At 37.2% G+C, this 27,598-nt stretch overlaps 1 long non-coding RNA gene and 2 pseudogenes across 5 annotated transcripts; all 3 read right to left on the bottom strand.

The window, feature by feature from the left end:
- Positions 1-300: 300 nt before the first annotated feature.
- LOC148842480 (GDSL esterase/lipase At4g10955-like) lies at positions 301-2,228 on the bottom strand (annotated as a pseudogene).
- Positions 2,229-3,806: 1,578 nt separating this feature from the next.
- LOC148842479 (uncharacterized) lies at positions 3,807-10,656 on the bottom strand. Of its 4 annotated transcripts, none has more exons than XR_016103638.1 (5): positions 9,942-10,656; positions 9,479-9,705; positions 9,185-9,352; positions 8,873-9,082; positions 3,807-4,397 (listed from the first exon to the last, which is right to left on the bottom strand). It is a non-coding gene; the product is annotated as an uncharacterized LOC148842479 (long non-coding RNA). The 4 variants fall into 4 exon arrangements; XR_016103640.1 differs by having other exon boundaries at positions 3,807-4,506; positions 8,842-9,082; positions 9,942-10,437; XR_016103639.1 differs by having other exon boundaries at positions 3,807-4,506; positions 9,942-10,437.
- Positions 10,657-19,580: 8,924 nt separating this feature from the next.
- LOC148842478 (leucine-rich repeat extensin-like protein 2 pseudogene) lies at positions 19,581-21,389 on the bottom strand (annotated as a pseudogene). Its single transcript, XR_016103740.1, has one exon. The product of XR_016103740.1 is annotated as a leucine-rich repeat extensin-like protein 2 pseudogene (transcript).
- Positions 21,390-27,598: the final 6,209 nt, after the last annotated feature.

Below are 27,598 nucleotides of genomic sequence, written 5' to 3'. Positions count from 1 at the left end.
AATTTCAAATCAAGCCGGCGGTCTGCTTTTACTTGTACCAGCAGTTTGTAATGCCGTTATTTATAATATATTTGAAAAATATTTATTTATTTATTTTTTACTTTACTGGCAGTTTAGGACCACTGGTATAATACAGGATGACCGGAAATTCTGGCAAACCGCCGGTAGTGGCTTAATTTAATGGTTCAAATTGGTACCACCTTTACCGGAAGTTTTGAATGGTTGTTGTGGCGGTCAAGACTTTCCCTGGCGGTGGCTATACCAGGAAAGAAAGGCCGCTGGTAAACCGCCAGCTAAAATCAATGCTGGCGGTTATGATGTTTGTACCGGTGGTCACTGACCATCGGCAAAACCTGTTCTTTGTAGTGTATGCTCAAAGTACTGAACATACTCCGAACAGATGTCATCTGCAGGATTCACAAACAGATATGCGACCCATGTAGACAAGGTAAGAAATGGATCTTCTGATGGAGAATTTTGGTTGTAACCCTTCACAGCCATAGAACGCCCTGCAGTGATCAAACTGCTTGCAATGTGGATCCCATGCTTCAATTTTTTTTATCTTTTATCCTCTCAAGTGGAGCAGACAAGAATGGTAGAGTGAATAAAATCTCAATTGGAACAGAGAAGAATGGTGGATTGATTAGAAATAATTTAAGAAAAGTGCCAATCTTTGCCATGTTCTTTCCAGCCAACATTGCTACAACAGATCCCAACAAATGACCTGTTATCTACACATTCAAATCGCCAACAGCAGTAACTGTGTCTTGGACAACTTCCATTGCAGTCTGAAATCAAGAGGTACAATTAAGTTTCTTCTGGATGAAGTGGAGGTCCAAACTGAGATCTTGTAGGAAGGATTCAGGCTTGGTAATGGTACCACGGAAAGCAACAACAAATCTTGGAGAACCCTGTGTTGAGTGGCCACAGTAGCAGAACTGGGGTTTGAATTCATATATAGCGTCAAAGATGGAGAAAGCAACATTATCCACAAAGGGACAAATCAACTGGAAATGGAAAAATTCCCACCAAGTTGGGACAAGATCTTCAACTGGCTCAGTTTTTAACAAATTTACCAAATGTAATTTTGTACCTGTCAAAGCACTACATTCTCAAACATGCATGCAAATCTTGCTCGCACCAATGCAAGACTTAGTTAATTGTGGTTACTGCAAGGAATGTTTCACTCTCTCCCTCTCCCTTCTTTGTTTTTTTATGTATAGTTAGTTGCAGTCCATGAGGGTTTGTGCTCCAAGAAAAATCGACAGTATCACCTCCTCCCAATTAAAAATTCAGGCCAGAAAAACAGTCTGTGAATGTTTAGAGCTCAGGTTCCTCTCCCAAAACCAAGATAAGAGATGGAGGAATTTTGTGACGTCTTCAGCTATAATGAGTAGAGGAGCACTTAGCTGTGTGGTCTTCTCCAACAGAGGAATTATGTCCTTTATTATTGAAATATTCTAATCAGTTACCAAGACATTTTCATTCCCAAATCCAATAATCATTTTTCTCAGGCTTTGTGACAAACTGTGGTGAAATGTAACCAAGATCAATGTGCAGACAAGTCTGAAAAACATCAAGGGAAAACGCCACATACATCATATAATTAACAAAGACAAATGGAGCTTAGAACCAGCTAGAAGATACAGACCCCCATTCCATCCGCCTCTACAATTGTCTCAAAGGATGATGAAGATTCAATGGATAAAACACCTTCTGGGCCAACCTTATCAGTTGCATGGCAATCATAGTCCCAGTGGTATCATTATTGCCAGCAGAGATGGAAGCAACAACTGAAGAAATAAAAATAAATATTTGGTATAAGAATGTACCAGGAAACATTAGAAAATGCAGAATAACTTGAAGAAATAAAAATAGCAATTACCTTTAATACCATCACGCCCCTTAACAGGCCTAGATTTCTTCTCCAACTTACCCACTAGGCCTTGGACTGTCTTATTATTTCCTCTCTTGATTGAGATAGGCTTAGCACCGAAAGTAACACTCAATCAGCCTAATTTGATAATTTCACGTGCAAGAACTGATGCGGTTGCTGACCCATCACCGGCAGAGTTATGAGTTCTACTTGCAAATTTCAACCCAGAATTAACAATGTCAACAAAGATATCATCCGTAGGCTCCAAATCTTCAATAGTTATAACATCCAACAATTTAGTTATGCCATTAAAGTTTGTTTCAATCACAACTAAAAGAAGCTCAGGATGCATCTCGATATCACCTTGAATAATACTTGAATGACATCAAGAAAAGAAGCATCAATTTATCCAACTCAAATCCTGTTTATCAAGCACATTGCGTTTTAGAAAATAAATAATAATTAAAGATACATCATTTTCAAGGCATAGATTGACACTGGGTGTTCTTCCATGTGAATTGTTTTTCTTGTTGTTAGTTACAAAAACAAATTAAACAATCTATTTTGATGACAAATTGGTTACTAAATTAAAAACACAGAAAACAAGTTATTGGTAGTTTAAATGTTTGTTACCAAAACAGATATAAAAATGAGTTCAAGAATTTCTGGTTTAAGAATCATTTTTCAACTTTTCATATAATGATCTTTCATGAGCTCATCATCTTTCCTAAATCATACGATATCTGTACTCTAAAATTTGTTTTCGTTTTAAAAACCAACATTTATTCGAGAACAATCATGGGATCACTGATTATCCTTGTAGATCTTCAAACTGAGAAGTAAAAGGGAAAAAACAACATATCTGTTTCTTTGTGGTTTTAGGTTAAATTACCCATTTGATGTTGATCCCAATTATCTAAATATAGCTCCGGGTAGTTGCTTTTTTAATGAACAAGTTATTAAGTAGGTTGTGAACTCCTTCTTTATGAAGCTGAAATTGGGTTGATTGCTATATATGATAATATTTGAAACTTGCAACAAAGAAAAGAACATCACATTGGCTAACACTCCCACAATAAGTTATTCAGTCTTTGCGTTCTAAAGCCCACTGTTCTTCTCAACTCAATTGATTTATTTGTGTCCAAATAATGCTGTTGAATAGAAGGATATCAAGAGGTTGATTCATAAGAATTCACCCAGGCAGTGACTTTGCAGAGAGAATTAATTTATTTGGCTATTGGAAATTTCCTAGATGAGGAAATTTGAGTAAAATCAAGAATAGAGGCTCCCTAATTGGGTCAAATAGGGAGCTTCCTCTCTGCCACACATGGAAGCATAATGTGGCCAATTCCAACTGATCTGGGTGACCTTCTGGCATCAGTCGCCCATTCAACCCTACAACTTATATCAGCCTTCCACTGCACCAGTTGTATATTAAGGCTATGTTTGGTTTTAATTGAAAATAAGAGAGTAACAGAGAATTGAAACAAAGTTCTCTAAATGAATTTTCCCACAACTTTCTGTTTCTTTCTTATTTTTCTATCAAACCAAAAACAAAAACAGTCTATATGTTTTAATATTTTAATACCAAACTTTTCCCCCAACGGGATTTTATTCTAATCACCAGCTGGGTCTCAAATTTAATTAACCCATCAATGGAGGAAAAAATTATGAAAAGTCTCCTAAGTTAAAACAGTAGCTAAACAATTAAGTGACATAATCCATATGTTTGAGTGAATGTCACACTCCTTTGAGGAAAGAGCTAAAATGAAATCCAAATAAATGGGGCCATTTTGAGGTCCCAGATCAACATTTTATATGAAAGATTCCTGATCATTCAGTCTTTTTGACCGACTGTGAAAGATAATTTCCATGTGTTAGGCTAAGCAAGTGTAAAAGATACTTTAAACCTTGTTTGGACCTCCAATAATGAAACACAAACATTTTTTTTTATAATAGTCAAAGGGGCTACACAAGACGGGGGTAGCACGTCCCCACAGATCTCCAGACACAATTACAATAAGATCACAAGGAAGAGCTCTTGGATTGAATGTTGAAGAGTCATCCCCAAACTTCTGCGCTTCACAGGCTAACCAGTCAGAGAATGACCTTATTATCTTCTTGATTCCTTCTTAGTGTAATTCAGAGTGCAGAGAAGCCTCATGTAGTCCTATGTATTTGCATTGGAGGGTTGCTCGTTGTCTAAGAGTTCTGTGATGGGTGGGTTTGATAGTGTTATCAAGTCAATCTGCTGTTGTCATCATGGCAGATCGAATGGCTGTTGGATTTCATTCAGGATGGACTGCTTTCATAAGTGCTGCCACTCCTACTGCATGAGGACAAGCCATGGAGGTTCCGTATAAGATGTTGAAGTTTCTAATCAACTTTGTTGATCCTTCGTTCACCACAAGACTTACTGAAGGCCAAGATGCAAGAACAAAGGAGTTGGGAGCCATGAGGTCAGACTTTAGAACGTGGTGGCAAATTGCAGACGGTCCTGAAAAGCAAATCTTCAATGAACCTGAAAAGTAAATCTGCAACTTGATCAACATTCTTCAAGGAAAACTTGAAGGACTTGCATTGTCTGTTTAACTTAGAGTCATAATTAGCCCATCCAATGCGCTGATTAGCTAGATCATAATCAAAAAACCAAAAAAGAAGATTAGTTTTCTTCTCATTAGTCATGCTTACCAACTCACAGCTTTTAACTCTTGTGACAATGCATTTGCATCACTCAAAATGTAGTTGCCAATATCATGATTTTGTTTCAGACAGCAGAACTACTAGGCAACAGTTTGATCTTTCATAAAAATGGAAGAAAGTATTTCCAATGTCTAAAAGTAGAAAGATTTTAGAGAATCTAAGACAATTATTGATGGAAAAAAGATTGTTGGAGAAGTAAGAATTGGCATAACTAGCTAAACCTCAGAATGAACTTTCAATCAAATTTATCCTGATATAACTTGACTAGTCGCTACAGGTTATCTTTTATCTGTAGATAAAATAAACAAATTCTTCTATATGTTAACAGTTGACACTTCTCCCATGGCCTATATTCCATGATATTGTAAGGGACCAATTAGTATGATTTGCATAATTGCATCTCAAACTACTTAAGATAGGCAATAGTTGAGATTTTCCCTGCAAACAATGTAGAGAGTGCATATATCTAAAAAGGCCATTATCCAATCACGGCCCCTGCTATATGGGGTCATGGGAGGGGTAGACTGGATAGTGCTAACTCCTAACATTTGGCATTTTCTTTTGCACAAAGTGACTGCTTTCGCTCTCACGATATGAGAGTGGACATATCTCTCATCCAAAAGTAGTATTCAGTGGGAACTTTTCAAGCAATTTACTTCTATTCAACTCATGCCTAACACTTCACTGTGAGAAGTTGTTTATTAGATACGGTTGTTGCATAATTTAAGCCCACTTTCTAAAGGTTTTGGCAACTAAGATTCTACGTCATGGATAAATAGTGGATATACTTTTGGATGTTTTCTACATTGCAAATGTATTTATGAGATTCTTAGTTGCTATTTCTCCCTATTGGATATGGTGTCATGCCCTGATTTATTGCAATGTATTCAAGAGCTTGTGAACACACTACATAGATTACATTTAAAAATGAGTTTAATAGTGACATTTTATGTATCCAAAAAGTGAAAAGTTACCAACAAACCACAAATCATGAAATACAAAATTAGGAAAAACAAAAACTTAGTTATACTTCACATTTACACAACCTCCAAGACCTAAAATTCAAGAGATCAGTGACAGGTGACGCAAAAAGAGCTAAGGGTAGAACAAAAAGAACATGGGTAGAAGTTGTAAGAACTGATTTGGGCACTAAAAATTTAACAGTGGATAGGGATTTAACTTGAATGGATTGACGAAAAAGGACTCATGTAGCCAACCTCAGATAGCTAGGATAAGGCGTGGATGATAATGATGATGACATATTAGTGATGATTATTTAAGACCCGACCTGACTTGCAAATTTATGGATCCAAAAAGCCACATTTCTTCCAAGCCTAGCCTAGCTTCGACCTACATTAAGACTACAAAAAATGTGGATATGTGATGTTTAGCTATATTAGGATAAACTTGACATTCGTTGTAACCTCAGAATGAACTTCCAGCTTGCAACCTTTAATATTGTAACCTCAGAATGAACTTTGAGCCAAATTTTTAGCCCGATATAACTGATATGATCGCAAATCTGTAAATTTAGAATTGTCGTGAGATACCCTACAGCTTGTTTATGATGTTTGGGCACACTAATTCAATATCTTAGCATTAATATAATAATAAAATATTATACAACTAAAAATAAGATAATAATAATATATTAACAATAAATATTAATACACTGTTAACTAAATATTAATAAAATAATATGAATATAACAAAAAATTAATAAATTAAAAATAACAAAAAGATATTAATTATTAAATATAATAATAAAGTATAAACACAATATCACTAAAATAATAAAAAGCATTAATAATTAAATAAAAAAATTCCAAAAGTTATATTAAGATAAAATAATAAAATAAGAGTATATTATAAATATAAGTCGTAATAAAACATTTATGAAAAATCCATAAAATAATAATAATAAAAATAATAATAAAAAAGCAAAGGTATTAATTCATTAATTAATAATCATAATAATATTTAAGTACAATATAAGATGTTAAGATATATAATTAAAGTAATAATAAATACTAACATATTATTTCTTAAATAATACTAAATTAATTTTAAAATGATAAACAATAATAATGGAATATTGTTAAACTAATAAGAAAATGACAATAAAATAATAATTAGGAATAAAATACTCATAAATTAATGATAAATACTAAGGTATTAATTATGAAAAAATAATAAAATCATAACAATGTACTAATAAAATAATTATAAATTCAAAAAAATAATCAAAAATATTAAAATATTGAAGTCTAATGTGTGCCCAAACATAACAGACAAGTTGTAGGATTTCTCAAGACAATTCTAAATCTTCTGAACTGCAATTACATCAGTTATATCGGGATAAAAATTTGGTTGAAAGTTCATTCTGAGGTTACAACTAATATCAGGTTTATCCTAATATAGATAAACATCACAAATCTGCATTTTTTTGCAGTCTTAATGTAGGTCAAAACTAGGCTAAGCCTAGAAGAAATGTGGCTTTTTGGGTCCACAAATTTGCAAGCCAGGCAAGCGAGGCTAGGTTATAAACAATCATCCCTAATATGTCATCATCATCACCATTCATGCCTTATCCTAACTATATGGGGTTAGCTACAGGAATCCTTTTTCACCAATCCATTCAATTTAAAGCCATATCCACCACTAAATTATTAGTGCCTAAATCATTTCTTACTACTAATACCCTTGTCCTTTTGGTCTACTCCTAGTTCTTCTTATGTCACCTGTCATGGATCTCTTGAATTTTAGCTCTTAGAGGCTATATAAATGTGAAATATAACCGAGTTTTTTTATTTTTCCTAATTTTGTATTTCATGATTTCTGCTTTGATGGTAATTCTCCACTTTCGTGGCTACACAAAATGTCATTGTTAAACTCATTTTCAAATGTAATCTGTGTAGCGTACACAAACTCCTAAATACATTACAACAAATCGGGGCATGACACTATATCTAATAGAGAGGAATAACAAAGAAGAATTTCATAAATGCATTTGCAATATAGACAACATTAAAATATCTCCACTATTTATCCACAGCATAGAAGCTTGGTTCCCAAAACCTTCAGAAAGTGGGCATAACTTATGCAACAACCATATCTAATAAACAACTTCCCACAATGAAGTGTTAGGTATGGGTTGGATAGAAGTAAACTGCTTGAAAAATGAAAAGTTCCCTGAATACTATTTCTGGATGAGAGATATGTGCATTCTCGTATGGTGAGAGAGTAAGAGCAGCCACTTTGTGCAAAAGAAAATGCTAAAGGTTAGGAGTTAGCACTATCCGATCTACCCCTCCCAAGACCCCAGATAGTAGGGGCCACAATTGGATAATGGCCCTTTTAGATATGTGCACCCTCCACATTGTTTGTAGGGAAATCTCAACTAATGTCTATCTTGAGTAGTTTGAGATGCAATTATGCAAATCACAATAATTGGCCCTAACTCAACTCTCGAGCACCGTAACCTGAACCCGACCCCGACCCCGACCCTATAGGGTTTAACCCGACTCGACCTGTAGCATTTCAAATGTATTTTTTAACATGTTTTGGAGACATAAAAAGCATTAATTTAAGTTAGGAAGTTGTTTTATACATTCTAAGGTGTTACTTTTTCCATTTTAAAAAAGAAGAAAATCAAAATCAACATGTAAATAAAATATAAACACCAAGTCTATATAGTTAGAAGTCAAAAAACTGCAAGAATACTTGGCATATATGTAGGTATCATGACCCAACGGAGTGGGCTAGTCAAAACCCGAACCCGAACCCAACTCGGGTCAAAGAATCAAAACCCTAACCCGGCCCAAAAGCCGAATACACCTGACCCTAACCCAACCCTATAGGGCCGGGTCACGTCGGGTTTACCATTTAACCCGACCCATTGTCATCCTTTGTTAACCTATATAAGAACTTCCTCATTTTGTTAATTATATTTAATTTCTTAGTTTTACATATCATCAAGAATAACAGTTTAATAGGCGATTAATTTAAGCAAAATAATGCTTTCATGTATACATCATAATTATCAATAGTAAAACCTTTTTAGAATGAATTTCATGACAAAGATATACGTACATACATATCTAGGCATGTATACAAATCTATACAGAATATATTTACATATCTAAATAAAAACATATGTTTATAGTGTATGTTAGAAGCCACAAGGATACACACACATGGCATAAATGCAAAGGTTAGCATATAACCAGTACTCATTCTCTACATTATGGACTAGAGCATACAATGGAGAAACATTCAAGTCGAGATTCAAACCCCATAAAATGGTCATCCCTTGGTCCTGAACTCTATGGAAGCCAATGCACCAAAATTCTTGCCCCATCCTGGGAGAAATGTCAAAAGTTTGAATTGAAACCTTTTGGTGGCATTTGTGAAACGACGGACAGTCCGTGCTGCCCAAACCCAAAAATCCCATCATCAGCTCTCTCTGGCTTGGTCAAGTCTCCGGACTGATAGTTGCTACATCTGTTTCAAGAACAAATCTCTATCATGTAAGTTCCAACAAACATAATATTATCCCCACCACCCAAGTCATACAAAAGAACCTATCTGATACATAATGCCTACCCAGAAATTATGGTAGCCAAAGATTTTGTAACCAAATACCTCCCGGGAACTGTGTCAAAGAATAACATATCATGTACAATAATAGCCCGATTTTGTAACCAAATACCTCCCGCCAAATTACATATTTCATCTGGATGAGGTGGCAGCATCGAAGTAATTCAAAGCAATCTACAAAAATATAACAGTCTTGGTAAGGATTACATCTGCAAAAATATCACTGGAAATGAAAGAAGAGGAGGGAGGGGAAAAAAAAAAGAAAGAAAGAAAGCTTTAGATTTAGATTCAGGCCGTTACATTTGGGGCAACCACGGCATTGCAGGTGATCGACAAGACATCACTTCCGGTGCCAATTTGAACATAATTCTTTTGCAGGAGAGCTTTAAAGAAAAAAGAACTACACTAAATCCCCCACCCAGTAGAGTTTTAAAGAGATAAAAAACCGACGAAGATAAACAAATCAACATCTTCAAAAACCCATCAATGAAGCATCAAAAGAGAAAGAAGGGTATAGACCCACATAACTGTCAATTTACAAACGAAAGAACGTCAGAACATCAAGAATCATCTAATCCAGAACCATTAAACAAAGAAAGGGAAACAGTAAAGAAACGAAGAATATCAAGAACCCATCAATATATATTATAAAACGAGTAGGTAAAAGAACATAAACAAAACACCGAAGCCAAACGCCATCCTCAATTGAACCCAGAGCTTAAAATCAACCAAGGAGCAAAAAAATAAAGAAAGAAAAAATTACCCGACGGTGTAAGGATTGTAAGCACTCTCGACGGGAAAATCGACGATCCCACCTTGCATGATTCGGCGGTGCACCGGAAAGGCTCTTTCGAGGTTCGGAAATCGACAAAACACCACCGCTGGTAGGAAGACGGCGCCCAAAACCATGATCAGAAACCCGGCATTTCGTTTTGATTTCCCGACAACAAGAAAAAAACAAACGGATCTTATACTATAAATCCAGACAACTCAGAGACGATCGAGGTGTGTGTCTTCTCGGAAGAATAGAGTGTGCGTGAGAGAGAAAGAGAGAGAAAGAGAGAGAAAGGAAGAAACAGTGTGGAGACTAGCAAAGGGCCCAAGCAGAGAAATCAAGAACAGAGAATAAAAAGAGTTCCATGAGACGAAACGTTGACAACGGACCACCAACAGACAGAGGATTCAAAATCACATTTATGTATGTTTTCTTCCTTCACTTCCACCTTCTGAAGCTTCTGAAGTCTAAACTAACTCCCCAGTTTCGGCTTATCCAATATATTTATAAGAGATACATGGAATCATTCCTATCTTCGAGTCCAATGGTTGATATTCTCGTTCTTCGAATCCAATGGTTGACATTCTAGTGCTTAAATGATGATGGTCTCACCATGCACGTGGTAACAGCCCGGGTTCTCGCACCGCCCATTTTAACACCTCTCTACTTCTTCTTCTGACACGTGGCCTATGCATTTTAAGGCGATTGGAATAACGCACCGCCCATCTTCTAAGTACAGTTTTGTGGCTTTTTGGAGGGTGAAAAACTGTAAATTGCTTAAGCCTCTTATTTGTTTTAACCCTTGCAAAAACCTCCCTTGACCTTTCAAATAAGTATGCAAACACACCCCTTCTGTTAAATTCCCTAATGTAAAATAATGGATAATGTTGACATAGTGCTTTAAACTTTTTAAAATCTCAATTTTACCCATGAGGAGTTTTATTGAGATGAAGATTTAGTAGATTACCCTCAAAATCTTTTTAACCCAATTTTACCTCTGAGAATTTTATTGATAATATCTTTTGATTATATTACTTGATTTATTCATTTTAGTGAATATTTTGACTAATTTTATTATTTGTCATTGATATTTTATTAACAGCACAATAATTAGTTTTATTAAATTAACAATTTTATTACATTTTTATTTTTATTAAATTAATTATTTTATATGTTTTGAAATGCATACTTTTCTATCATGTTGGCCATAAGGGCATAGTTGTAATTGTAACATCTCTCTTACATGAAATTTAATAAAGGGAGTATGCTTGCGTATTTACTTGAAAGATAAAGGGAGGTTTTGCAAAGGTCAAAAGGGATGTTGAAATAATTGTTACATAATCCGGTGGAGTTTTAAGTAATTTACCCAATTACCCTGTTTTGTTTTCTGTTATAATTTATAAACAATTACCACTATGTAGAATCAAGGTTTTCGAACCACCATTGATTCGGACAATCGGACTGTTCGGCCCAAGAACCATCCAAGCAACCGGTTCCATTTTACCCAAAAACCAGTTTTTAGTAAAAAACCATTAAAAAAGGCAACAATCTATTGACTTCGACGATCGAATTATCATTTTTATTTATTTTTAATTTATTTGTTAGAACGAACCATCCATTTGAACCAGATAGCAGGATGATCGGACCGTTGACCCAGAAACCTATGGCTAGAACGGTTTCGTTTCCGGGTCATTCTTTAAGGCGTTGTGTAGAACCCTAGGATGTATGATATATTCAACTAGATCAACTCCCTTGACTAGGGGTTTGCAATTCTACCTACAAAATGTCATAATCAAAGTTAGTTGAAGGTGGATATATAAAATTTTAGGAATAAATGAAAAATTAAATGCAGCTGGTAAACTAATCATGAAACAACCTGTCATCCTATAATGAACAAGAAGGATTTAAAAGCAAAAAAACAATGAAAATTCAAACTATCTGAACATAATATTTTCTAACAGAGTTTTCAAAATTGGATCGGATTGGACGGTTGATTCGAAAAAACTGGGAGTCGGTTAGGTGATTGGTTCTATTTTGCCCCAAAACTGCTTTTTTCGCCAAAAAAAACGTTAATTTGGTTAACAAGCCACTGACCGGGTGGTCAAATTAAACCATCAACCCAAACAACGGTTTTTTCTCTTTTTTTATTTTTTATTTTTTTGTCAATGCGTGCTGTTCATTCAGACCGGACGGTTGGAATATTCAACCCAGGAACCAGACCCTAGAATGGTTCCCTGCCCGGTTTGATTTTAAAAACCTTGGTCTCTAATTACTTAGAAAATAAGGGATGAAGGGATTAATTTATATAAAAATGAAAATAGAAATACCAAAACATAATTTGGTTAGGGGTGCCAATGGACAATGTTCGGATTGGGCCACATCCAAATCAAATCAATTTAAACAGATTTGACAAACCAATAATGGTCTAATATATTTATTAGATTGGATAGGACCTGGTCCATTTGTAATGGGTTTATTAGATTGGATAGGACCTGGTCCATTTGTAATGGGTTTATATTGGACTGAGTCTGACTGAATCAATATCCGATCCATTGACATAAGATAAAAGTACAGGTGTCAGCAGCCATCCTGGCAGAGGGTGTGTGGCTGTTGCACATGCAACTAACTTGTCGAGCTATTCTCATGATGGTGGTGTACATTGCATGGGGCATGCATGAGTAGAACGTGGCATCTTTTGTTTGCAAGGGTGGCTATCATGCAAGGCTCCAGTAAGTTCTAACTTGCTAAGTGTCTGCTGTGGATGGTCAATGTTCTAATACTGTTGCCCTTCACCGAAGTCTGGCTACACCGGGCTACACCGGCGATGGTGACCTGCCAGAAACTACTGCTAGCATATCACAATTATGCTCGACACAATGGTGTTTATGGCCACCGGACCCATCCTAAGAATCTTCATCTGAGCCTTGCTCGCTGTGGCGAACTTTGCAAACTGCTAGAGAATTTGATCTGGCTGGTGAGTATGCCGGAAAGTTGAGTTGGCTTTTAGGCCGAAATTCAGCTCTGAGCTATTCTCCAAGATAATCTATTGTATGGCCTTCAAGAAAACTCTTGTAGTCTGATATAGAATGGTCTAGCCATTTGCAATTACTCCAAACATGTCTTATTAGTCCACAGTTAGCACAGATCCTGGGGAGTTGCTCATAACAAAAACGGGGCCATACTAGCAAGAAAACAAACCCTACCATCTTCAACCGTACCCTTGGGAATCATATGGATTTGTAGCCAGACCCTTTGAGTCCAGGCCTTTTCAACTGTTCCTGTTTGTGAGTCGCTCCATTCTTCTAGAAGGATCCAGCTCGAACGAAAAAAAACCAGGGTCCTCCCTCTAATGCAATAAGACGGTCGCTATAATTTATAAATGAAAATTCGAGGTTGCCTCCTTCCAAGAAACGAATGGTCACTACTCCCGATGTTTTCCTCTGTAAACGAACATAGTTGGCCAGAGTCTCCTCATTAACTTGTTGACGCAGAAAGATGCGTCCTTTTAACATCAACCCAATAACATGCTCCACCTCCTCGATGTTCAAAACTTGGGGGTTGTTCATCTACCCCTACACTAACTGTATGTGCAAAGAAGGATTCTATATCTTTTGTGTCATGTGCAATAACTGGCATGCTGGCGACTTCTTTACCTTTTGATGTCATCCTCAATAAAAGCAAGACCTCACGTGAAGAAGATGGTTGTATCCATGCCCCAGTGGGATCCCTGTGGGGACCTGGGTTCAAGAAATGGTACAGGGAAACAGAGAGACTAGAAGGAACGGGGAATCTTTTTTAAGCTAGAAGACAAATGGAAGGGGTAACAATATTGATGGTGGGTAGAAGACAAATGGGAGGTAAGGAGTTTGTAGTAGAAGAAGTAAGAGGGTGGTGTGAAGCTTAGGTTCAGAGAAGGGTATGCATGGGTGTAGGGAAGGGTTAGGGGAGAAGCTTACCGCTGAAAGAAGATGTTACAGATGCTAAATCAGATGCTAAGTTCACGCTCACTTGCCTGCATTTGGTTGTAAAGGAAGAAGATGATACAGACGCTAGGTCGCTTCCTTTTGACAAATTTCCTTGGATCATGAATGTCCCACACAATCTTAGCATGTAAAATAATATATTATAGAATAGTATTATCTAATATTAGTATCAGAATATATTATCGCGAAACCAGAAATCACTGCCCACTATTTCACCAAAACTGGTGGCTTGGGAACCATTGATCTTCTCATAGGGAAAAGAAGATGTGGCAGATCCAAAAGTTATCATTTGGATTTGCCAACTAACACTCCTTGGGCGGTTCGCAATTGTCAAGTTTCCGACTTTATTACTGGGCATGTTCTACCTCCTGAGATGTTGTTAACCAAAACCACGACGACACTGCCAACTCCACCTCAACCTCAGCCGCATTGCTCAATACCTATAACCCCACAAAGAGAAAGCCACTCACTAAATCTAGATTTATTGAGCACAACTGATGTTGTTGTATCCACGTCCCCGATGTCTCTCTGTGGCGGTGACCAGTTCATCACCGACAATTACATCAACCTATCATTGTTATCTCCAACTCCCTTGCTCCATTAGGTACGCCTCACTTTCCTTCTTATTATTTACACAGCACTATTCCTAATCTTATCCCTTCAGCATTGTTGTTTAATACTATGAATTTCATTTCTTGGAACATTAGAGGAGCCGGTGATAACAAAAAATCCGTGAGCTAAAAAAGCTAGTCAAACAAGAAAAGCTGGATTTGTTGTTCCTAATGGAGACCGAGCTAGGTGGGCTAAAAATTTATTCGTTGGCAAAGAAACTAAAATTTAATAAATTTTATTTTCCGTGAAGCATCAGGGTTCTCTGGTGGTCTCCTCTGTGGATGGTTGGATTCAATTTCAGTTGACATCCTTTAGGTCAGTATCCATTTGATCCGTCTCCAAGTCTCGAACCACCCACCCGACAATCCTTGGCAATTATTACTATTCTATGGCCACCCTACCCGACATCTTCGCAAAGACATCTAGCTTCACCTCACACAATCACAAGAGCTCACCAACTTACCTTGCCTTCTCATAGGAGACCTCAACGACGTATATAAAATGGATGATCACAAATCCTTCAGAAACAGCAAACCTTACCTTTCTAAACACTTGAACAATTTTTTACACAAAGTCGGCCTAATTGACTTCGACTTTGTTGGTCCCCCATTCACCTGGTCAAATGGACAAAAGGGAACATCAAAAGGCCTTGAAAGGCTGGACCGGGCCCCAGCTACCCCTCATGGTGTCAATTATTTCCAAATATCATGTTGAATCATTTCCCAATAACCACCTCGGATCATGGAGCTATTGTCTTAAACACCTCACCATCTACCCCATGTAGGAAACCACAATTTCATTTTCTACCCTTCTGGGTAGAACACCCCGCTTGTAAGCAAATTATCTCTAACTCTTGGAGTCAACCCATTCATGGCTCCCCTGCTCATCAATTCATCAGCAAGCTGAAAACTTGCAAAATTGCCCTCAAACAATGGAATAAAAGTCATTTTGGCTTAGTTCAGGATTATATTCGAAACATAGCCGAGCAAATCTCAGCCATGCATATGAGGGTCCCAAATGATGCAGAGCAAGACCAGCTTCAGTCATTGTTAAAGCAATATAACTATTGGCTCTTGAAAGAAGAACAACTTTGGAGAGTAAAGTAAACAGAGTTGTGGCTCAAAGAAGGTGACATAAAAACTAAATTCTTTCACCATATGGCAAATTTCAAAAATGCCAAAAACAATATCGGATGGTTGAAATGTGATGATGGGTCTTGAACCTCAAGTCGTACACATATAGTCCAATTATTTAAGCGTACACTTTTAGAGGTGGGAGGGCAGCAAGAAGACTTTGACCCTGAACTTCTAAATAACATTCCCCTAACCAACCCTTTCTATACATCATCAGGACTGGCTCCCCCTACTCTCGAAGAGTTAACCGGTATGGTCAAGCAACTTAATCCTCATAAAGTTTCCGGACTCGATGGTTTCACCCCTCTCTTCTATCAATATTATCTCTTCTATCAATATTATTGGGAATTGATTGAACAAGATGATAAAGGAAGATTCGGCCTGACCTCGTAATTACACAATACGTGGCAAAGGTAACAACTCGGCACAATAGTGCGTCCAAGGCGCGAGCACCAAAGGGAGGAACCAGTGATCCGAACTCCCTACCAGCAGTCCGAACTCCCTACAAGGAGCCCGAACTCTTCCTTAGGCCCCGAGTCAAACACAAAGGGCAATAACCCGAACTGGCCTGTCCCATGTTAGTTCGGGACACACCTCTATCCGAACTCAAGACTTCACCTCGTTCACCACTCCAGCACTTCGCCTCTAGGATGCCGGACTGAACAACCGTACCATGCCTAACACCGAGGAAGTTTGTATCTAGGGGCAGTGCACCTGACTGACTTGGGATCTGACGCTTGACAGCCACACTTCAAACGGCCACCTGCCACCGCTATCTCCAGTTACAGAGACGGCTCCGACAATGAGAAGTGGCGGTTCTGTCCCAGTAGAGGGGATGACACCCAAACTGGCAGAGCACAGAAGTAATGATACACAACCTGACAGAAGCCTCGGAGTGAATGTGCGAAGTGGTTATAAAAGGCTCCCTACCCCCCAAGAACAAGGTATGTGAACTTTGTGCCATCTGGTTTTATCTTGCCTTTTAGAGAATACTAACTTGAGCTTCGGAGCAATCTCACCGGGTTCCCACCGGAGTTCCCTCATCTTCTCTATTTTAGGCTCCCCGTTGCTCCAATCAGAGGCAAGGTCATTGATAGCTAAGACCGACTGGATTGCGCACCATCCCAAGACATTCACACAGTTATACTCAAAATCTTTAATATAGAATCCCTACCAAAAGAAATAACAATACCAATTTGGTTTTTGTTCCCAAGAATAATAAACCAATAGACACATCAAGTTACCGCCTCATCAGCTTGTGTAATGTCATCTACAAGATTATACGAAATGGATGGTAGCAAGACTACAGCCTATACTTCAGGAGATAATATCTCCTTACCAATTGGGATTTCTCAAAGGTAAACAAATCTCAGATAACATTCTTTTAGTAAAGGAGATTTTGCATAAGATGAAGTCCCAATAAAGAGGCAAAAGATATATTTAGACTTGTCAAAAGGCATTTGATCGTATGGGCTGGTCCTTTTTGTATCATGTGCTTAAAAAGATGAATTTCCGAGAAAAATGGTGTAATATGTTATACCAGTGCATGTCCACTGCATCCTACTCTATCAAATTAGCCAGTGAGTCACATGATCACACTTCAAGTTGAAACGGGGAGTAAGACAAGGTGACCCTATCTCTTCCTACTTACTTATTTATAGTAGGCATGGAAGTCCTTTCTCAACTACTAAACAAAGCCTCATGAGTGGGACAACTGGAAGGAGTACAGATTAGTCGTAATAACTCACGCATTACCCATCTCCTTTTTGCTGATGCTTGTATCCTTTTCTGCAAAGCTGACGTGGAACAAGTTAAGTCCCTTGTCAGTATACTAAAATCCTTCGAAGTTATGTTATGACAAAAGATAAATCATGCCAAGTCCAACATATTCTTTAGTAGAAATGTTCCCCGTCACCACTGAAGGATTTTCTCTCGTATGTTGCACATTAACAAATCACTGGTTGGCACAAGTCAAGTCCCTTGGTTTAAATTCCCGCCACCTTTCATCTCACAAAGAGATATTAGACAAAATTTTCACGAGGATCAACCAAACTTTTATCAAAAGCAGGAAGAACCACCCTAGTCAAATCAGTGCTGCAACCCATCCCGATTTATTCTGTCCATAGCAAGTCTCCCCCAAGTTGTAGGCTCTCAGATTGATAAGATGACTAGTACATTTTGGTGGGGTAACTCAAAAAAAATCCAAAACACACGGTCTCCTGGAATAAGATCTGTCGTCCAAAGATGCAAGATAGTTTGGGATTCAAATCCTTCATAGTCATAAATAAAGCCATGTTTAATAAGCAAGTTTGGAGGCTGCTAACAAACTCTAATGGGATTTGGAGCAATCAAGTCAAAGCTAAATACTTCCCACACTCCTCTCTCTTTGCTATCAAAGAAGGTCACCATAGCTCCCCATGGTGGCAGCAAGCCACCAACCGGTCAGTCTATTTCAACCAAATCTGTTGTGAGCTGTTAAAGATGGAAGTTCCATTTCAGTAGTGGCAAATCCATGGATTCCCATGCTACCAGGTCACATTTCGCATCTGAAGGAATTAGTAAGTGAGGCTCAATCACGAAACCTGAAGGTTTCAGACTTGATAAACATTGATGGATCATGGGATATGTCAAAGCTATACCAGTTCTTTCATGATCACACTATCCGACGCATCCCTCACATCAATCCAGAACCAAGTCTCTCTTCAAATTTTCTAATTTGGAAGCACAATGCCACAGGTATCTTCTCCATAAAGTCGGCCTATCAGCATCTTAGCTCATTAGAGGATTCCCCTTCAAATGCCTTCTCTGATTGGAAGCTTCTCTAGAAACTCAACGTTCCTCATAGATTCCAGGTATTTTTCTGGAAATTGTTGTGGAATGGCTTGCTCACTAAAAAGTAAATGTGCAGCTTGGATAAAGGAGATAGAGAGGACTTGCACCTTCTGCAGCCTCCATGAAGAAACAGTACACCACTTATTTTTCCAATGTACCTTCACCCGTGCAATCTGGTGTGAAGCCCAAATTGGTTTAAACCCAGCACACGTTCAAAACCAGCCCATACATGTCACCATTAAGGATTGGTTCTAAAACTTAAATACATACCATGGTGAATCACAGGCGATTCGAAGTCTATGCTACTTCAGCATTATTGGCTACCACATATGGAAGGCACGAAATAAACGTATATTTGACAATGTTGAGCAGGATCCAAAGCAAGTGATCAATTCGTCTCTCCAATTTACTCTAGAAGAGACCCCAAATCGATCACAACTTCAAGATAGTCTGAGCTGCTTTCCTAGAAATAATGTTCCAACACTTTTTATTGATGGATCTTTTGATCCAGATACAGGTCATACAGGACGAGGGTTCGTCTTCCAATTTCCCGGCAAGCGACTTACCATTGCAAAAGGCGCTCCCTGTTGGGCGATCAACAGTTACGATGCTGAAATAAGAGTGCTATTAGGAAGATTAAGGGAAGCCCGAGCAAATGATATCAGAGATTTATGGGTATTTTCTGACAACAAAACTTTGATTGACCTTGCGACGAATAGCACAATATCTACTTGGACGGAACAGTTGCATAGAAATCACCTTAAAACACTAATCAAAATCTATATATTTGGTGCATATCTATAGACAGGATAATCGTATGGCCCATATTTTTGCTTATATTTCATGTAAGGGACAATTAAAGTATCCTTTTCAGTTTGAATGATAATCTTTATTTACAAAAAAAAATGGCAAATTGTCAAAGGCAATGTTATCCAAGTAACTTATTAATTTTGTGCTGAAATATGTTTGGAGGGAAGACCACCTGTGAAAATCAAAGAGGTATTTTTGGAATTCAAAGGTGTATTTAGATGCTTAAAGCAAAAGACCACTAGAGAGAGAGAGACCCAAATAGGAAATAATAGATTGGATATCATAGCAAACTCTTACTTTTTAGCTTTTGGCCTTTTGCTAACACGATGATTCTCATCTCGAACAGGCAACTGACAACCTATTTAGTGGGTGTTTGGCAATATGTATGATTTTGAGTTTTTAAAACAAAATTAAAACTCCATATCGGCAAAAGCATATTGTTCTTGCTGATTTTTGTTTTGAAAAACAAAATCATACGTATTGGCCAAATACTGAATTCTTGAAAGAAACTAAATGCAGGAACTCAGTCTATTTTCCTCACTAAATGAGACAGATGACACAAGGACTCTGTTACACAGAGGATCAATGATTCTTTTTCTTTCATCTCATGGATAGGAAATTGGAGTATTCAACTTGTGAGACGCAGGACCTACATTGAACCACAGATCAATGGTGTTGCTGAAGGGATCCTCAGACAATTCAACCCACCTCCAGGTATCACAGAACACTCTGGTTGAGGCCTCTGCATATTCCTACCTGGAATGCAGTTTTCTGAAAAGCTAAACCCCACATTCCTGAAAACCAATTTGTTGCATTCCTGGCTAAATCCAGAAAAGAAATTGTACGAAACAGAGAGATTAAGAAGGCTTCTCAGAGAACAAACCAGGTCGGGAAGTGTCCCAGATAGCTTGTTATGAGCAAGATTGAGAACCTCAATTTCATTCAAGCAAGATAATGAATCAGGCAAATGACCCGTCAGTGAATTGAAGCTCACGTCCATGACTTCCATTTGTGTCAAAAATCCAACACCCTCGGGGACGCAACCTGTTAACTCGTTATTTAGGAACAACACTTCCTTTAATGAAGGACCCATGTAGCCAAAACTGGGCGGAATTCTTCCGCTCAAGTTGTTATTTGCTAAGTTTATCACAGAAGCTGGCGAATTTCCTAAATTTTGAGGAATCTGGCCCTCAAACCTGTTGTTGTTGAGAAAGATAGCATCCAATCTCTTGCTGAAAAGCTCTTCCGGTATGGGTCCTGAGAAAAGGTTAAATCTCAGGTCCAAGTAAATGAGGTTTGGAATGAGAAGAGTAACTGTCGGAAAGCGGCCAGAGAAGTTGTTGTTACTGAGGTCCAGCTCTGTGAGAGATAAAAGATTCGCAAAGGAATCAGGAACTGTGCCTGTGAATCTGTTACTGTTGAGGTGAAGGAGGGAGAGGTCTGAGAGGAGTGAGATTTCCTTGACTAGAGTGCCTTGGAGGTTGGCATGGTTGAGATCTATTCCTGCAATAACAAGGTCTGATGGTCCGGGTATTTCTTCTTGAGAATCTACACAAAATACCCCTTTATAAGAACACACATTGGTGCCCACCCAACTGTTTAGTATGCCTGATGGGTCATCTGTTATTGCAGATTTCCAGGCTTGAAGTGCTGTGTAAGCATCTTTTAGCCTTGAATTTGAGGACCCATATCCATATGGTGGGATGCGAGGGTTGATTCTTCCACCAACCCAAACAGCTCCACCACCACCGCCACCACCACCGCCACCGCCACCACTCCTTGTGCCTATACCAACACCAAAAGCAGCTTCCGCTGAAGCCATTTGGAGGAGGAGAAGAACCAGAAACCAGTCCATGTTGAAGAAGAAGAAAACTGGGTATTCAATAGCGATTAGCTAGCATGGTTCTAGTTCTAGAAAAGGTGTCAAAAATGGTGCGGTTGAAGGGTGTTGATTGTTGAATGTCTACCCTCTTATACTTCACGATGGCTGATCAACAGGAAACAAGAGTGCAGGATTATCAGTTTAATTGAGCTATATCAACAGCTTAATCCACAATTCTATATATATAAGCTTGCACGCACAAATGCCTTAGTCCTGAGACACTCACACTCATTGACACAAGACATATATAGGGCGCGTTTGGTAAAAACGTGACGCCTGCACAACCTATATCCCTCCACGCTCCACGAAATTTAATATTATTCATGGTTTGCAATACAAGATTGAGAGTCCTGAGATAAAGCTTTTAAAATGTAGCGCATAAAAATTGAATTGAAATCAAATTATAAAAAACCGAAATAACCGAAATCAAAATTTTCGGTTCAGTTTTCGATTCTCTCTGTTAAAATCGAATTTTAATAATATATATTCTATTATATATATTATAACATATGATGTACATTATATATTATAAAATATATATTATGAAATTGAATTTTATTTTATTATATATTAATGTATAAATATATAATATATCATATCTTATATATTATATATTATGTATAATAATGGAAACGTCAGTTAATTCGGTTATCGAATTTTGAATTCTAAAAAATAAAATCAAAAACCAAATTAATCGAAACAATTTAACCAAAAATCAAAATTTTTTATTCTTTTTTTTTTGTTTGTTTGTTTTAACCGAATAATGCCCACACCTACAGATATATATTATTCCAGGTGATGTTTGGCAGTCTTGTTAGGTCTTTTAATCTGCAAAAGCTCAAAAGACTAAAAAGACTAAGAATAACTTTTCCAACTGTTTTTAATAATCTAGTGAATGAAACAATCTTAATTTTTAAAGACAAGATCCCAAAAACTCAATGCATCTTTTTATTTATTAGACTGCTGAAAAATCTACTTATAAAAACTTGCCAAACAGCCCCCTATTTAACCAAAATATGGTAGAACGGTAGAATACTTCTGCAACGATGTTCAAACTTCAAAGTTATTTACTGATTTAGATGGCTTTAAACGCAAATATTAAAAAGGTGTGGGCAATACAACGGTTAGGAACTAAAATCTTGTTATCTTATACAAAAAGCGGCACCGAGCAATTAATTGCATATTGATTTATCAAAAATAATTATGTTCACCCAAATAAATATTGTTGTTGTTAATTGAGGGGCTGTTTGGTATTATTGTCGTTTCTTTGAGCAATGGTGTCATTAGTGCCATATTGGAAAAAACGGTGTTCTAGGAAATGAACATTTGTTTGGAACCTCTTTTCCATAAAAAATGTGCTCTAAGCCATGCCTTGGAAATTGGGAAACCATGGCTTGGAGCAACGCCTAATTTGGCATTTCCTAGAGCTGCTACTCGTTAGGGCAGTGATGTGATACTGGATAATGGATACCTGAGCTGAAAACGTTTCCTAGAGTAATGGTACAAAACAGAAAAAAAAAATTGTTATTGCTCCAAGAAATGTCCTACCTGGCATTGAGAAAACGGTGTTGCAACTGCATTATCAATGCCAAACATATACTTAGTGTTTGGTTGGCATCAATGTTATTGCTCCAGAAAATGATAACACACCAGCACCATATCAGAAAAAAACCGTGCTCCAAAAAATACATGTTTATTTGGAATTGATTTTCCATAAAAAATGGTAATGTAAGCCGCACCATGAAAATTGAGAAGGCGTGACTTAGAGTAATATTAAATTTGGTATTTGCTAGAGCTGCTTCTACTGCCAACAAGATATAAGGTGACAATGACAAAAACATGATGTGGCAGTGAAGGACTACATTAATAGCATTAATCTCTACCGCGTTGGGGCTCTTTATGGAGGACTCGGCTGCTTCTTGAGATTTAAGACTCCTTCCCTGGCTGAGTTTCTCTCACTTTCTGATTATACGTAATAGGGGTGATTGCTGACTCCAATATCTGTCCAGCGGCCAGTTTTCATGGGTTGTCACTTGTCACTGTCTACTACTGGATTCCATTTGGAGTTTGGCCGGAGTAGAGTGTGGGATCTTTTAATGTAGTCCTCTCTTTTTCCTTCTCTTTCGTTTTGTTCCACTATTTTTATTATGGAAAAGATCAGAAAAACGTTATAATTATAAGCGTGGTAGCAATATCGTGTTATTTTAAAATTTTTATAATATTATGTCTTTTCCATATCATACATTTCTCCATTTTTTTTAATTTCAAAGGATAGTGAGTTGGGGTTCTTGATAGTAAGGGTTAGGATTATATCGGGGATGCTTGGGACCAATGTGTTTCATGTTTCTTTTACAAGTGATTTGTTTCATCTGTTTTTATTTTTTTGAAAAATACAAAAAAGACGAAAAAAAGACTGATTAGACATTTAAAATGATTTGGCTTAATATTATAATATATTTATAATGATAATTGTGTGACATTTCAAAAAATAATTAGCTTTTTCAAATTTCAATGTACCAAGATCATCCAAGTGATTTAAGAAACAAAAATCTGGTGTCTTAAGAAACCCCCCATTTCCCGAAAGCTAATTATTATAAAAATATTTTTTTTTAAAACAGGGCTACCAAAATACTTTTTTTTACCAATTCCATTTATTTGCTGATGTGGCACACATGACACCTCAACATAAACGGAACGGTTGTGAAAGGCACCAGTCCCAAACATCCTTGTTATGGTTCAAATTCACTTGGATTGGAGCTCACAACAGCCTTTTTGTCAAACTCAGAAAGTGCTCCTCACGTCAATCCTACAGCACATTGTAGCCATACATCAATATATTCTCATTTAGGCTGCATTTGTTTGCAGTACAAATGTATTCTGATTCGGATTTGTGTGCATTTGTTTGTCATACAAAAGTGCAATGATTATGAAGGAAAAATTTTAGGGAGAATGACAGTTCAGTCCAGGATCAGAATTTGTTGGTCCAAAGTAATGTTGGGGTAGGTGCCAGTTCGAAATTAATGCTAATTCATGGGAAGGTTAATACATAGAGTATAAATTGTTGAAATTTTGAATATTTATAGCTTTGCAGTGGAAATGAGAAATAGCATTAGACCTATCTACACTTTTTCCAAAATTTTATTTTCTTACAGTTTTGCATTGCGAGGAGAGTTCATTGTACCGCATCCATTTAATGCATACAAAATTGTATTTTTGAATCTCAGTCAAAAAGGATTGCTTTACTCTATCGATTAAGTGAGAGGGAGAGAGAGTGAGAGAGAGGAAGAGCCTGCAGTACAGCCTTTTAAGGGCAAAATGGGTTTGAATCATTTGCATCCATATACTGAAGAGAAGGTATACATACATGTAGAGCAAATATTTGCGTTTGCTTCGGAAACAAATGCAGCCTCATGGCTGCAATGTGATGTGGGGTTGTATTGGAAGCGCTCTGTTGGTAGCAAATTCAAAATCCCTTTTCTGAACCTGTGTATCCTATTGCCCTTTACCAAGTGACATTGAAGTCATCTCAAATTAGCTCCATTTTATATCAAAATGAACATTTTTCCACTTCATGATTTCATGGACTGAAAATCTAGGACTGGATTGAATTTGGAAAGGGGTTATCTGAATATCCGAATTTGATTTGATGCCTATGATATAATTGAATCTCCGATCGATTCAATTCTGTACATGTATAATCAGCATATAAGATCAAGTGATGTCCAAATTCAAACCGCTTAATAAATACATCATATTTTTAGATCCAATCTAATCCGAAATTTGTAGCACTACTGAAATTTTTCCATCGTGTCCGAAAATTTGTATGAATACCAACTCCGAATCTCCAACCCATAAATTTTTTCCCACTTCTTACCCAAGAGACACAATTGCCATGTATTTGAAACATTTTTCCTTTAGATATTCTCGATGTACGCATATAGTAAGTATCCCGTGGATAAGGGATGGGAAATTTTGTGGGAAAGAGATATAAGCACATAAACAAAAAGAGTTCGGATCTCTTGCCCACGAGAATTCTGTCTACGTTTATCATGGCCATATATGGAGAACATCTCATCCTCTACATAGTATTATGCAGGGGAGATGTTCCCAATTTACAAGGGATAGTATATTGTGGATAGGCAAGAACAGAATTCTCATAAGCAGGAGATCCAGAGTCGAACAAAAAGCAGTTGAACGCCAATTCTTTCCAGCGTCACACTCATGAACAACAGTCAATGGGATGCTCCATTCATTTAAGGGAGTCTGGCTCCCAACGTTTTTCAAACTCTATTAATTTGCCCACCATTGTAATGCTTTTATTAACTGTTAATGTCTCTGTTTTGAATACCGTGTTTAATGCTTCTACCCACCTACACTTATCCATGACAGCCCAAGGCTGTCAAGTGTGAGAATTTAAAGTAACCTCAATATAGTATACAATGTTTTCCAAAATGACTTGTATGAATCTTGAACCTATGACTTTATTGTAATGGTGTAAATACAACGTTATTTTTCAATTTATTTTTGGAAAAATTTTAATTTAGTACCCTGAATTTTGGGGTAGCGTCAAATTAGTGCCCGAACATTCCAACATCTCACTGCAGTATCTAAACTTTCAAAAAGTGTTAAATTGGTCCCTGCCATTAATCGACCGTCAATTATTTGTTGAAAATGTCAAAATTACTCTTCAAAAGAAGATATTGTTCATTATCTTCTACCTTGAGACTGAACTGATTATTTTCAAAGAAAAATAGAAACAATAAATGAAAGCAAAGAATTAACTAAACAACAATGTGTTTCAAATCTAATGGTAGAAGACAATGACTTCATTAGTTTAGAATCTTGAACACCTCAACTAGTTCAGTCTCAAGGTAGAAGACAATGAACAATGTCTTCTTTTGAATGATAGTTTTGACATTTTTGACACTTTTTGAAAATTTAAATACTGCAATGACTCATTTGAAAGTAAAGATACTAAATTAACATTACCCAGAAAGTGCAATGTACTAAAGTGAAATTTTCTCTTTTTTCTGGGTAATATAGACACTAGATTGGAATGGGGTGGACCCATACTTGATCCAATTAAAAGATGATGGAATTGCCTTGGTCATATTCGATTCAAATTTAATTTGGACAAGCAAATACCATTTATTGCTCTAATGAGGCATATCTGAAATTACCAAAAGATGATGGAATTGCCTTGATCATGGAATTGCCACACTATGAGTGGAATGACAAACAAGTTAAAAGCTTGATTTCCAAATATGGCCACCACAATTGTTTGTGGTTTCTTGCTGGGTTGATGTAACATGCCATAGAAAATAAGCATATCCCCACCTAATATTGGAATGAAGTCATGAATCTCTACGATTCTAACAGTGGACAGCTAAATCGCACTTGGTCTTGAGCTTAGAGAGAGAGAGAAATGTAAGAATTTTGATAGTAGTGGGAGTGTAGGGATGTGCTTAGTGTGATTGCTTTGTCAAATACATAAACCATGACTCCCAAATGAGAGGCCTGCTTTGTATTACTTTTCTTTGGGAGCACTCAAATAGTTCTCCTTGCAAATGGGTAGACAGCCCTTATTTGTGTGAAAATGACTCTCAACTGCCTTTAAGGAGTGAGGTGAGGATGCCCTCACTCTCCTTCATTCATTTTCTATTGAAAAAAAAAAAAAAAAAAGAGAAAGTAAAATTTTGATAATCTCATCACATCAAATTTGTGTACACAGCCAAAGGAGTCTTCACATGCATGTGTTAGGTGAAGGAGTCCTAAGGACCCCTTTCTTCCCTTTTTTATATTTTGACCCATGAGTGCTGTGTTACATGCAGGGTGAAGGACATTAATGGTGTCCCCCATTTGTGTATACTGTACAATATCATGATGACTCCACCTTCCTTAGTCCTCATCCAGTTAGTAGCTAGGCTAGTAGCTACAACTACAAAATTCCCCCACCAGATTTAAGATTATATTATTTGTTTCCTTTTTCAATTAGTAAATTAACATTTAAAACGAAATAGCAAGAACCAAAAAATAAAAGTAATTAATCGATGTTGAAACTAAAAAGGACCATGAGATGTCTTAATCCAGTGCTTAATATTCTGTCATTATTTAGATTTCCAAGCTTGAACCAGTGCTTTGAAGCCTCGGGTTTCCTAACTTGTACTCTAAAATGTAGAAACGAATCAGAAGTAAAGTGGGGGCCCATGAAGGTCCTCGGGGCTGCAGTTGCACAACAAGAAGTAAAGTGGGCTTCCATCATATGTTGATCTCCTTTGAGTTTTGATCTCCTTTCCCCTGAAACGACTGCAACAGGATTTATGATCATCAAAACAACTCTGATAACTTGCCACATGCCTGATGTTTCAAATATCAATAGTCATTAACAAGGTT

This window comes from Nelumbo lutea, chromosome 8, assembly GCF_056320005.1.
Source record: "Nelumbo lutea isolate HS-2025 chromosome 8, American lotus-T2T, whole genome shotgun sequence".
NCBI classification, from domain to species: domain Eukaryota; kingdom Viridiplantae; phylum Streptophyta; class Magnoliopsida; order Proteales; family Nelumbonaceae; genus Nelumbo; species Nelumbo lutea.
This window is presented reverse-complemented; position numbering and strand designations above follow the sequence as displayed.